The 12,900-nt window shown below is 38.8% G+C and overlaps 1 protein-coding gene across 2 annotated transcripts in view; it reads right to left on the reverse strand.

Moving 5' to 3' along the window:
• The window catches only part of LOC111507902 (disintegrin and metalloproteinase domain-containing protein 10), a 415,889-nt gene that overhangs the window by 251,557 nt on the left and 151,432 nt on the right, over positions 1-12,900 (reverse strand). The window lies entirely within an intron of this gene.

The raw sequence follows: 12,900 nt of genomic DNA on the forward strand, positions 1-12,900 counted from the left end.
AAACGCCAAACTTCATTTTCAAACACCACAGGCCATATTGTTGAAATTCGAGTATCTAACTGAATTTATTGGAACATACCACTCTGTTAGCTGACAACTAAAACGCATTGTATCGCATCTATGTAACAACAGTCAAATTACACGATATTTCCCCTTTAGAGCGGAAGCGAGCAAAATATTACGTCATAAAGAGAAACGAGCTTAGGTTGGGGAGTGATCCTCGCCAAACCGTCATACACGCGGGACAAGTTGAAAGAAACGACGACGGAAAATTTTATTCGGAATATGAGGATTTATCGCCGTAGGAACAAATATGTCGGGTTGAAACGAGTGGGGTAGGAGAGGTGTAACGTGTGAAGGTCTCGAAACTGGTAAACTGATTGACATCTCATATGTAACATTTGAAGACTCTGAGCCTACTTGTGAACAGTCGGAATTAAATGAACTGAAGTTTTTTGAAGTCTAGAATAGATTATTCTACTGAAATATTCGTTATTAATAACATCGGCACATCGTGGTAAAGTGATATGAATCAATGAAGAGAGTGAAGGAAATATAAGAATGTAGGCTATCACGGCTGGTGTCTACTTGGTCATTATATTAAGGTTCGATAATGTGGAATCAATTGATGAAACAAAAAATGTAAACTTTCGCGGCCGGATATAAGAGAAATTCTAACATAGGGGGTGAAATCATATTGTTGGCTAAGCTAAGTTGATGATGATTGTTTCTCATCTGAACTCCCTTGACGCAAACATTCAATTCACCATACAACAGAAAACTCACCACTTAACCACCAAACGCGACAAAAAGGATGAGTAGTGGAAATATTAGATGACAAGATTCAACATATCTGAGAATTTAATAAAAATGCTTTCGAAGAGAATGGCTATTTCGGATTCAAATTTGAACAGACAATACGACTCAGAACAATAACGACCAGATCGGCTAGTCTGGTAATGGAAAAGCTTTCTGACTATGTTACTATGTTCTACAATATTGGTAGAATTCTGTAGAAACATAATGTACACACTCAATCATCAAAGACACTCTATGTTAGCTAAGAACCCTAGAGAACCTCAAGTAACAGAAACTTGATACCATAACCTTTGTGGAACCGTTCTATTCCGGAACCATGTTAAAGTGCCACAACCCAGCTATCTAAACAAAAGAGAAATTGTGTCAAAAACTATTTTACGGTTCCATTGGCAGTGGCCTGCAGGATCAAAACGCTAGAGATTTTATCTATGACAACGAACAAAATGTAACAGTTGTCCTCAAAGTAGATACTGAAGAATTGGTTTAGGTTACTTTTTTCCTGTCAGCTGAAATGAATGACCGGATAGATAGTAATATAGTGCAGGTAGTCAGAATTCATTATTGTCAAGTTCCTCTTGTTGAAATTGTTCCTGTATTTCTGAATTCATGTCGCCTGAATAGTCTTTCACTTGTGCTTGAAGAGACGTTGTGTTTCTCTACACCACTACCGATCTGACCCGTAATATCGAGATCGGTAGAGTTCTGGAAGAATAACGTAAAATTGATATTGAGACTAACGGAAATCATCAGCTCCCTGATGGTAGAAAGTCAATTGAGGACTCTAGAGACCCATTAGGAACTCCGGAGATGGATCATTTAATGTTGTGAATAAATCGTCACTGAAGCCACAGAGAAAGAAGTAGGTTTCTGTCTCTCTGAACACAGGAGAATATGCACCCACGTTACCGCGTTTGGAGGAAATCAAGTGCTCGATGAAACTTTGTGCCATTGTTTAATGCTATGCAAGGAGGCGATATAAATTCTGAAAAGCAAACACAATTTTAGCTGGATGAACAATTAATCAACAAACTGTACTTGCTTTCTCCCGTATCAGATAATTGAATTTGACTAATACGAACGAAGCCATCACCAGTAGCATAAAACCTGAGACCCAAAACAATATTGTCGTAACTGCTTTGAAGACAAACAGAAAACTTTGTCTTTTGCCTTATCGCTTTTGATAATATCTACAGCTGTAATATACGAAACGACAGGTATGAAAACATCAATGAAGTTGGGCTACTCGTACTCAGCAATAAACGGATCAGGCCGATAACCCCAACAAAAAGGATGAAGCCACTCCCACACTTGTGGTTCTGTTATTCCCTAACTGAAGCTTAATCCTCAGGTGTGTGTATCCGTGCCGAGAGGATGGATGAGCCTATCAGCTGTCTCTACGGAACGTTCCAGATACCGGGCGCTCTCTCGTCGTAGCATCGCCTTGTCACGGTAATGCGGGGCTCTGCTGTAATTGACCTTCTTTCCCTACTACTCATGGAACTTTTATGAACAGAGTAAACCTTGGAAATTATTTCTGACGCTGAGTCTTCAGAGGAGATGGATGTCAAGCTAACCCTATAGATTTACATCAAGAGCAAGAGCTTCTCAACTCTCCAACTCCTGATCCAATAACTGAACCTGAACAAAAAGGTTTGGTGGTGCAGCCAGAAAACGACTGAGTCGTCTCCTCAAGAGCGGGGTACCTTATGAAACCGCCTTGCACCAAATTCTTGAGCGGCGTACGCAGAATCTGTCTCAGGTGGAGGAAAAAACGTGAGCAAGTTGGCAAACGTTTGCGCGAAAAAGCCCTACATGGTTGAATCTAAGGCACCTTGACTATCCGACTACCTCATTAACGATGAAACAGCACAGGATATACTTTATGCCTGTCCCGCTGGGGACCGAATCAGGTTTTTAAAGTTCGGCAGAGCCGTACTCTTACCATCTGACCTGAAAGACCACTCACCATACAAACTAATCAGCTTCGTTGAGAAGCTGGGTTTATTTGGTCGAGTGTGAATAGGTGTGAGCCGCAATAAACCCTTGCGGGTTGCGGTGGAGGTTCGAATAGACCCACTCACTTTGGAGCTAACCTAACCTAACCCACTTCACATGGAATGAAACCGGGCATCCAAGATCATAACAATGCAGGAGTTACCGCCGTTGTTGGCAAAATTTCTGGAATAATCCGAAGCCAACCAACCTGGAAAAAACCCTGAGAAAGATTGACGGAAGTTTTAGTGATTGGGAAAAATAATTACTATGCGCTCAAATATCATTTCTACCTATTCCGTGTAAATTAAATTTACTTCAATGCACAGGACAACTAAGTAGCAGGGACTAAATGTATATTCTGTGATATCATTTCAGTTTGCCCCCCACTGACCGTTTACGAATTCAAATTATCGTCATGACATGAACTTGTTATTATATCCGTGATAGTTAACCGCCGAGTGTAATCAAAACTTTGGATATTAGTCGGACATAGGGGAGAAATTGGGGAGTAATTACCGAATTGCTCCATCAGGATAAGCGATTGTGCTCCAGGTCAATAATTACACCCCGACTTGCCGACAAATCCATCTCAGCAATTTGCGTTCCCGGGAAGACATCACGTGCCGTGATGATGGTGCTGAAATTCGAACATGTTTTTGCCTGTTGTGGGAAATCTTTCGTGAACTGATTTTATCGGATGAAATTTGTTTGTTTTTACAGAACGTTTATAAAAAAAAATGTATGCGTTCAATGTATTTGCAGATGAGTGTATATCTATTAGTGTAAATGTAAAAACAGAGAAATCCAGTGACGTGCCGCTTAGAATGGAAAATTGCAGTTACTGCTCCAAAACAGTTGAATCTCACTTATTAACTACTCCATCTTGTTACGGAAAAATTTAACAAAATGGAGTAATCAAAAACCAAAAACTTTCTTTCCCAAAAATTAGTCACTCCTAAAAATATAACCCTTTCAATTCATACCTCCAAAATGTATTCAGCTCTGGACAAAAGCCAGCCTACTCTCTGCGTCTGTCTCGACTCATCTAAGGCATTCGATAAGGTAAGCCATAACCTACTAATCGAATCGCTCGAAAATTCAGGTATCAGAAGTGAAGCTCTAGACTTATTCAGAAGCGATCTCTCAAATAGATCGCAAAAAGTCAAATTGAAGAATATCCATAGCAAACCCGAAACAGTAACGTACGGTGTACCTCAAGGAACCGTACTAGGACCAATCCTGTTTAACATTCATTAAAATGATTTATTTGAAGTCAATACCAAAGGAGAAATAATCACGTATGCAGATGAGCATGGTTTCAGAGTCGATTGCTGACCATAAACCCTATCAAAACATTGTTTATTCCACCATCCAATAATAAATTCACTTTGCCGTCCACTACTTAAAAAATTTCTGAAGATTTTTCAATAGAATCTACATTTGAATTCAAATATCTAGGTGTGATTATTGACAGTCACCTCAAGTGGAATAAGCATATCGTGTATGTGATCAAAAAACTACATTTTTTAATTTACAAACTGAGAAACCTCAGATGTATCTTGAACAAAATCCATCCGAAAACAGTGTATCAGGCATTAGTGGAATCGCATATAGCTTATGGAATACTAGCTTGGCGGCAGCCGGAAAAACTATTATTATCAACTTACTGATAGTACAGAAAAAAAATATTAAAATGTTATTCTGTAAAACAATCCGATACCCATCAGTCCCTTCTTTACTCTGAACCTGAAATCTCATACCCTAGACAGCTATTTTTTTTTTCAATTTGAATGTTGAACAGCATAAAACTAAATCCACTCTGATAACTAATGAACACCACTATAAAACAAAACAGAAACATATTTTTTCTTTGCCTCCTCCAGCTTTGCGTCTATTGGGCAGAAGAATTTTGAATTTTTGGGCCTAAAACTCTACGGGCGCCTTCCGCAATATATCACAGAAATCAATTGTATCAAACAATTCAGAAATAAGTTGAAAGGTTACACCAAATCGACCTCGAGTATTGATATACATCTACAAATAAAAAAGCCCTTCATGATATAGTACTTCGGTCAACAGTAAAGTCCCATCTTATTATAAACCCATTCCATGATATATACTTTCTGAGATATATTGCTTTGTCCATGCATGTGTTAATATGTGAAAATTACTCTATAAAACAACAGTCATATTTTTCATTTTTACCTCAATTGTATGTTTTTCTTGTATTTCTTAATGTATTTTTTTGTATGCATCACTTTTAGAGATTTGGAATGCTTATGTATCATATCTACTATTTATACTTATTACCCTGCTTCTTCTCAACCTATACAATAATTTGATATCTTACAGGTTTCCCCACATTGTTGTACATTATTTAGGTTAGCTTATGATACTTCTATGTTGTAACGGTATCCTTTGTGCAATAAATTATTATAATTATTATCAAATTACCCAATGACAACACAAAATAAAAATGCGACATTAACCTTCAGAAACATAACGCAATTGTGTCCTTTCTTCATCACGCATTCAGAAGGTTTCAGAATTCAAATAATAAAAAAAAACTTTGAAATTTTAACTGTTTCTGAAGACTTCCGAAAACCATATTCCTTGAAGCGTCTATATTCACTACAGCCGGGTTTCATTATTTCCTTCCCAAAATTTGAATACACTATCCTATATGGCAACACGGGTCGTTCTATCCTGACAAATCCGTGTCGCAAATCGATGAAGAGGGTATGTAAATTCATCTCATCTTGTTCCGGAAGGACCCACATTATGCCAGTTATCAACTTTTGAGAGAAAACTCAAATTAAGGAAGTGCCTTCTCCATTCTTCATAAAGCTTGTTTTATAGGCGTGACAGAAGTTTGCTCAGAACGTAGAAAATATTAATCTCATTATATGGTATAGCCGGAGAGGATAAATTATACTCCAGTCTTCAGCAATTTTATTCAGAAACACACGGAGCTGATCTAATTTGAGAAAATAAAATTTTCACTTGCTTCTTCTCACTCATGGGGTTTCGAACACAGAATATTCATTATACCTAAATAACTTCTGTTTAAAATCTGTTTTTCCGTTAACCAGCTGTCGCACCCCTACGAACGACAACCCTCAGAAGTCTAAACTTGTGCGAGCTAAGGATGAACGAGTTCTTACTTTTTAACGTATGATTTCTAACACGGGTTGGACGATAGCAAGTGAAAATCGATCATCAGACTAGGGCTTGAACCACCGACCAATACTTATTTTATAAAAATCTACTAATATACTAATCCATTGATGAAATAATTCCTAAAGTAGTTTCCAGTATGTGAGACCAAACAATTAGGTTAGGTTAGGTTAGATCCAAGTGACCCAATATTAGGGTGGGTCTATTCGACCCTCCACCGCAACCCGCAAGGGTTTATTATAGCTCACACATATTTACACTCGACCAAATAAACCCAGCTTCTCAACGGAACCGATTAGTTTATATTACTATCTGATTAGTACTATTTACTATCTGACCTTATCAGATAGTAAGAGTACGGCTCTGCCCCAGCGGGGCAGGCACAAAGTATGTGCTCTGCTGTTTTACCGTTTTCTAAACAGAGGCGACAGATACACACTGTCTTCCGACAGTTCGATTCTCTGCATATGATGATTCAGATGACAGTGACCTGTAAGAAGACCTGTTAGACATCGTAGTTCATCCCTACTGTAGTCCAACAACTGTTTGGTATCAATCTTCGAAGGGTGAATAAACGTCTTGGAGTGATCCAATCCTGGAATATTCAGCCAGAAGTCCATAAATCTTCTTGCCATCCATGTGTTCAATCTTTATTTGGCAAAGCCTAAAGCGATGCCAATGACAAGTTTTGGTCCGATGAAGATGCTTGCAGCACCCTCCTTTGCAAGATAGTTAGCAGCCTAATTGCCTTCTAGGCCAGTATGGCCAGCAATCCAGACCAGAGACAATATGTTAAGTCTTTCTATCGAGGAGAGTCGTTTTTGGCAATTTGCTACCAGTTTAGCCGTTGCTTGGTAGAAGCCAAGAGCTTCCAACGCCGCTTGACTGTCCGAGAATTTTTTTATTGACTTGTGTATGAGGTTGGATTCTTCCAATCTCTCCACAATTCAATAGCGTAGATTTCCGCTTGAAATACAGTCGCATATGTTCCTAGGCAGGTTGATTAATCTGTCCTGGGTCTGCGACAGAAAACACCTGCACCAGAACTGGAAGGTGTTTTTGATCCATCTGTGAACCAACAAATATCTGTTTTTAATATTTCCTTCTCCCAGAGGATCCAGTCCTCTCTACTCTACCAAACTATTACTAGCATGACATTTCATAAATTCACCTTCTGCATTTGAAACATATTATTTTTTGCCAGGAACTGAGGCGTAGAATTTCAATAGTCAATGTGGAACTCATCAGTAATCAAGCATAGCACACTAATTATTTTCGTCTTTGCTTTCTGAATTACCAACAATATGGAGGGTGCTCTCGTTTGAATCCTCCTCAGTAGTTGCTTTTCCTCACAATTGAAAGTCGTTTAATTTCGCGACATATTGATGATCCTTTCATAATTCCTCCTAGGTTTTCCTTACCCGTCTTCTCCATTCTCTTCTATCATTGGCCTTGCTCTTTCAATTCTCCATGTTTATTTTCTGAAGGCCTTAGGTCTTTTTGCACACTGTCGAACCACTTTTTTGTGTTTTTTTTATTGGTTGGTTTCCTATTTATTATTATTTCAGTCATTTCATTGTTCTCTAATCTATGTACATGACCCAGCCATCTTATTTGTAGCCCTTTTATTATTGCTGTTGTACAAAGTTTCTTATTTCTTGTTTTTTTTTTCTCCATCTCATTTGTATTTGTATCCCATATGTATTTATTCCTACCTTTCAGTTCTACATTTCATTTTACTCATTGTTGATAACATTTGTTTTGCCTTCGTGAAGAAAGTTTTTGGCTTCCCACTTCTCCATCCATCATACCATTTGTATTAGCCATATCGGTGACTTAGATCTTTATAGGCGATCGACAGCTTTTGTAGAAATATGGTTCATGATGAGAATGTGATTCCTTCAAAAAAAATAAGATACATCCGTGTCTTGCAGAGAAATATCAATTACTTTGGAAGCACTTGTTGATGAATCATCAGGATTGAAAGAAAGCTACCCATAAGGAAAGTCCAAAGAGGATGAGAGAGAAACAGAGACAGTGAATAAGTGTTTCTTCACTTATAAACTATAATATCGCCAACAACGTGATTCAAATCAATTCTCTTGAGCGAATCACTTTGGCTTGTAGAATGTCCTCGATGCCGACATAGCCCAAAGTCAATTACGCCAAACGCGATTGTCTGAAAAGCGCCATGTCGCTCAAGAGCGCATATTTCGAACTATCGAGATGGGGCGTTTGTCACTTGGAAGAGAAGTGCTTTCAAACCGGAGTGTGTATGGGGAATTGAGTTCCCATTTTTCTCTAGGCGCATACGTATTTTCTGTGGTATCTCGAATGTAAAGTGTAATGGAGCGTTCAGGGATTATGGGAATCTTTCAGGATCTTTGAGATTGTTCACATTACACTGTTAGTCTAGCTAAAACCATATAATACCGGGTGTTTCGATTAGTGAGCATTCAATAGTGAAGGTAGCAATAAAAAAGTGGATGAGTCGAGGAGTAAAACAGAAGAGATTCTGGTCAGAAGTGCTGCAAGGGTCAGACCTGCGTCCAACCTTATAGAATGTACAATGAGAGACCCCTCAGACTAGAGCGGTCTCTGGGAGCTACATTGCAAATATATCGCTTTAGTAGTGATTGCCAAATGCGGACATTGAGAATGTGAACAGGGTGGTGTTGAAAGATTAGAGTATGAAATCTCAGATCTGGCAGCAGTGAAAATGAAAACTGCCTTCTCACGAAAAAAGGGAAAATGAACCGGGGTAATTTAAAAATGCAAGATGTTAGGAGTTTGGCAAAGACAAAAATCACCTTCGCATGTGAATAACATCAAGAATACTCTTCACTATAGTCGAATGAATACAGCATTGTTTTGGTACTCGAACATTGAAATTCAGAAACTCATAAAATTTGCTTTATATACCGAACTGTCTCAGCAGGAGTGATATCTGGGGTTCCCCTCACTGAAGAAAGACAGAAAAATACCCGAAGGTATGTTTGAGAAAATTCCTCCATAATTAAATTCGATAATTTGCAAATCGACCATATTGTGGCTAATCAGACGCTGCAAACAAACATATTTCATTCTAATGTCCAAGATATAAAGGGGTCAAACAGTTAACCTCATTTCAAGCGAAGAAAAATGCAAATTTACATATAAGGTGATTCGAAAAACAACAGAAAATGGAAAGGAAGGCTGGTCATTGAAGATGGAGGGGATGCGTGAAGAAATTAAAACGACAGTGTTTTCACTGAAGTAATTTACAAGCAGTTCTGATAGAAGGAGTGATAAAAGTACACCAAGAGGAAACGACACAAAAAAGAAAAAGTGAAGTGAAGTAAAGTGAAATGAAATATTAACTAGTTTATTTATTTATTTACTATGTTACGAGTAACCTTCGGTTAAGGGTACTTCACTAGATTTGCCAGAAATTTTACTGTGATTGAAAAAGAGAAAGTGTGTGTGTACTCATGTATACTTCGTTTTTTAAAATTATTTCTCGCTGTGATTAATTTGATTTTTCGTTTGAGTTTATTCATGTATTCCAAATATTCATTAAAAAGAATATTTGGAATACACTAAAATGAAACTATCGTCATGCTGTACTGTGTATGGAACAACCTGACGATGAATTTCATCATTTAAAATTTTGAAATCACTTCAATTACGACGTCGATGACGTCATACGTTTCCCCCACTTCTGTTTGAACCAAAAATTGCAAAAAATAAATTCAGATCCATAAGAAAATACATGGGATTTTGAGCTAGGACCAACCTTGCTCATCTACTGGATTTGACTTTCCCGCTGTACGCGCGGTAGCTTCTGTGGGGAAGTGGGGACGAGTACGTCACACCTAACATGAGTTGGGTGTTCAACAAGATTCCGATTGGAGGTGCAAAAAGGTCCAGAATGGACCTACGCAAATTTGCACGTGTTTTTTATAAGGAATGAGGCAGAACTCTTGCAGCTATATTACTAGGAGGTGTTTTTTTTAATACAGTCAATTCCAAATGAATATTGAAGTGAGACTTTTTGAGAGGACTGGCGGCCCCATAGTAAAAAATGTAAGTGTTTCTATAAAAAAAAGTGAATGAGAAGAGCATTACTTCGAGCAAGATAGCTGAGCTTCCGGATGAAGCTTCTGTTTACTATGGACAAGAAGAGTCTCGTCAAATGCGCTCGAGAAGCAACGGCCATATAAAGAAAAAGAAGAAGAAGAAGCTAACTTCAGTGTGTCGGGAAATGTACCTACTCTCATCGTCTTTTTCTAATGCGCCAAAAAAGTATAACTTGAAAAAACAGAATTATTCAACTTGTCAGTAAAATTTCTTGATAGAAAGTATCGGCTTATAAAACGTAGAAGGTATAGGTATCTCGAAACAAAGAGTAATTTTGATATCACCACTTCTTACCACAATAGATATCCATCCGGTTTAAATGCACATCTTCAAAGTTCCCAATCCCATGTCGAAGCATTACTAAATATGCTAGAACCGCACCGACAAACGAAAATATTCGCTCCTGCTGTTGGGTACACGAAATACATCAAAGGAGTCGTTCCGCTCGTCCACTTTTTTCCGTAAACGGCAGCCATCAATACCGCCTCCAAACACACGGCTTGCTCGAAGTCGTTAGCAGGAGTTGAAACTTCGAAAAGGTGTAAAGTTTCTTTTTGTTCCTCCGACATGCTCCGGCTCAAAACAACAAAGTTGTCGAACGAAAGTAAAATTTTATGAAGCAAAGCGCGCTTTCCAAAAGTTTGGGCCAAGAAGTTCATTTTATATTGGTGTAGAGTGTAGAAGTGTAGCTGCTACGTATTTTGTACGAAGTGTCGGAGGCACGTAAACTGGATTATTCAGGTGGGATGAAATTAAGTTGGTGTCAAGAAGAGAGATATACCAAGGGTCGATCTGATTTTTTTAATGAAAAATGAAGACTTCATTAACATGTAGTAGACTCATCAATTCCGAAAAATTCATTTGTGAACTTATCATTCCACTTTCTTTTTCAACGTGAAATGACTGTATAAAGTATTAAGTTGCTTCAAAAGTTTGTCCGTTTCAATGTCATGTGTTTTTGTAGCTCCTCTCAATAAGTATTTATTCTACTGTATCGTGGTATTGATCGATATAGAATTTTGTACTCTACACATTGACGCTGTTTATTTCTTCCAAATTTTGATTTTTTGCCTGTTTTCAGCTTATTGCTATATAATTTTCGGCCAATTCAAATTAAACCAAAGTGCTGTCAAAAGGGCGCAAAAAATCAACCAGGCATGTGTATTTTCATTTATTTGACAATAAAACACGCATTCTTCAGGACATACTCTCATTCCAAAATCTTCACTTCCATAAGCCAGTTCAAAAACATCCCGGCCATGGAACACAGTGGAGTAGTTGTTTTCTGATAGGCGTCAGTCCATTCAACCTACTGTGTAGGTATATCCGAGACTAGCTTGAACATTCAAAGTTCATTTCTTTAGATTTGTTTACTGCTTGTCTTAAAGCATAGCCCACTGACTAATAAGAAAATACTTATAATACTGAAATCTGCAATTTCACCAGCACATTGTATATGCAGGAAATGTTCTGTGAAGATTCCTGCACTGACGCCAGTCGGATATAATCCAACGCCGTTCGTGGTATTAGCCAGTGGAGTAGTTGTTTTCTGATAGGCGTCAGTTCTTTAGATTTGTTAACTGCCTGTCTTAAAGCATAGCCCACTGACTAATAAGAAAATACTTATAATACTGAAATCTGCCATTTCACCAGCACATTGGTCCCTCTAGCGTTTGAAAATCCTGGACTATTGAAACTGAAAGCTTAGAAAGCTCTTGATCTCGACAAGGAGTAATAAGCCAAATCGTTGTTCTACGAGTATTGAGCTTGAGACTAAATTCGATGGAAATACCTCTCATCTCTGACTTCATACCTTGGTTCAAACTTTGATCAGATAATCAAATCCTCGTGTGAAGCCAGAGTTCAATGAAGAGGCCGCATTTCGACCATAACTATTAACACTAATATACATTTTTACATATTATGAACGACATGGGCTGAGCAGTCTCGGGCGCTAGTCTAATTGTATTCCCTGCTTCTTCAGTTAGTACTAACATTTAAAAGAAATCTGTTGAATTTCATGATCGACGCTGTTTTCACTCTACACCGGCGACCTGCCTAGGTCCGAGCGAGTGAAGATATCCCTGTACGCCGATGACACGGCTCTTCTCTCATCTTCCATGGGTCGAGAGCTCGGCGTCGTCTACATGCAACGTGCATTGGACGACCTCGAGCGCTGGTACCTCGATTGGAAGATCCGAGTAAACCCGGAAAAGACTCAGACGATAACCATGGGAAGATTACTATCTTCTCCGGCCAGAAAAGTGAGAATCTCTGGAAGGGAGATTGACTAGCAAGCGCGGGTAAAGTACCTCGGCCTTCTAATAGACCGTAGGCTCACTTGGAACCCGCACATCAAGTACGTTAAGTCTAAGATCGAGGGTCGGATAGTCAATCTGTACCCTCTGATCAACAGAAAATCAAAAATGAGCACGAAGAACAAAATCATGATCTATAACACGATGTTCAAGCCTGTCATCATGTATGCTTCAGGCTTCTGGGGACAAGCGGCTCCGTCCAACATTTCCATTTTGGAAAGGTTGCAAAATAAGCTAATTAGGATGGTTGTGAATGCTCCTTGGTTCGTGCGGAATGAAGCCATCCGCAGAGATTTGCAGCTGCCTTCCATTCGGCAGTCCATCCAGTCGGGGAATGAGAGAGTTTTTGAAAGAACGGAAACTCATGAAAACCCGTTAGTTAGGGAAGCCACAGATTATGCTGTAGACGACCCCTCCCGATATAGAAGGCCCCGACACTCTGTCGAATCAGGCCCTCATGTCCCCCGTTAAC

This window comes from Leptinotarsa decemlineata, unplaced genomic scaffold (assembly GCF_025532065.1).
Source record: "Leptinotarsa decemlineata unplaced genomic scaffold, Ldec_3_MD MMD2_tig00026330_RagTag_RagTag, whole genome shotgun sequence".
In the NCBI taxonomy this organism is placed as follows: domain Eukaryota; kingdom Metazoa; phylum Arthropoda; class Insecta; order Coleoptera; family Chrysomelidae; genus Leptinotarsa; species Leptinotarsa decemlineata.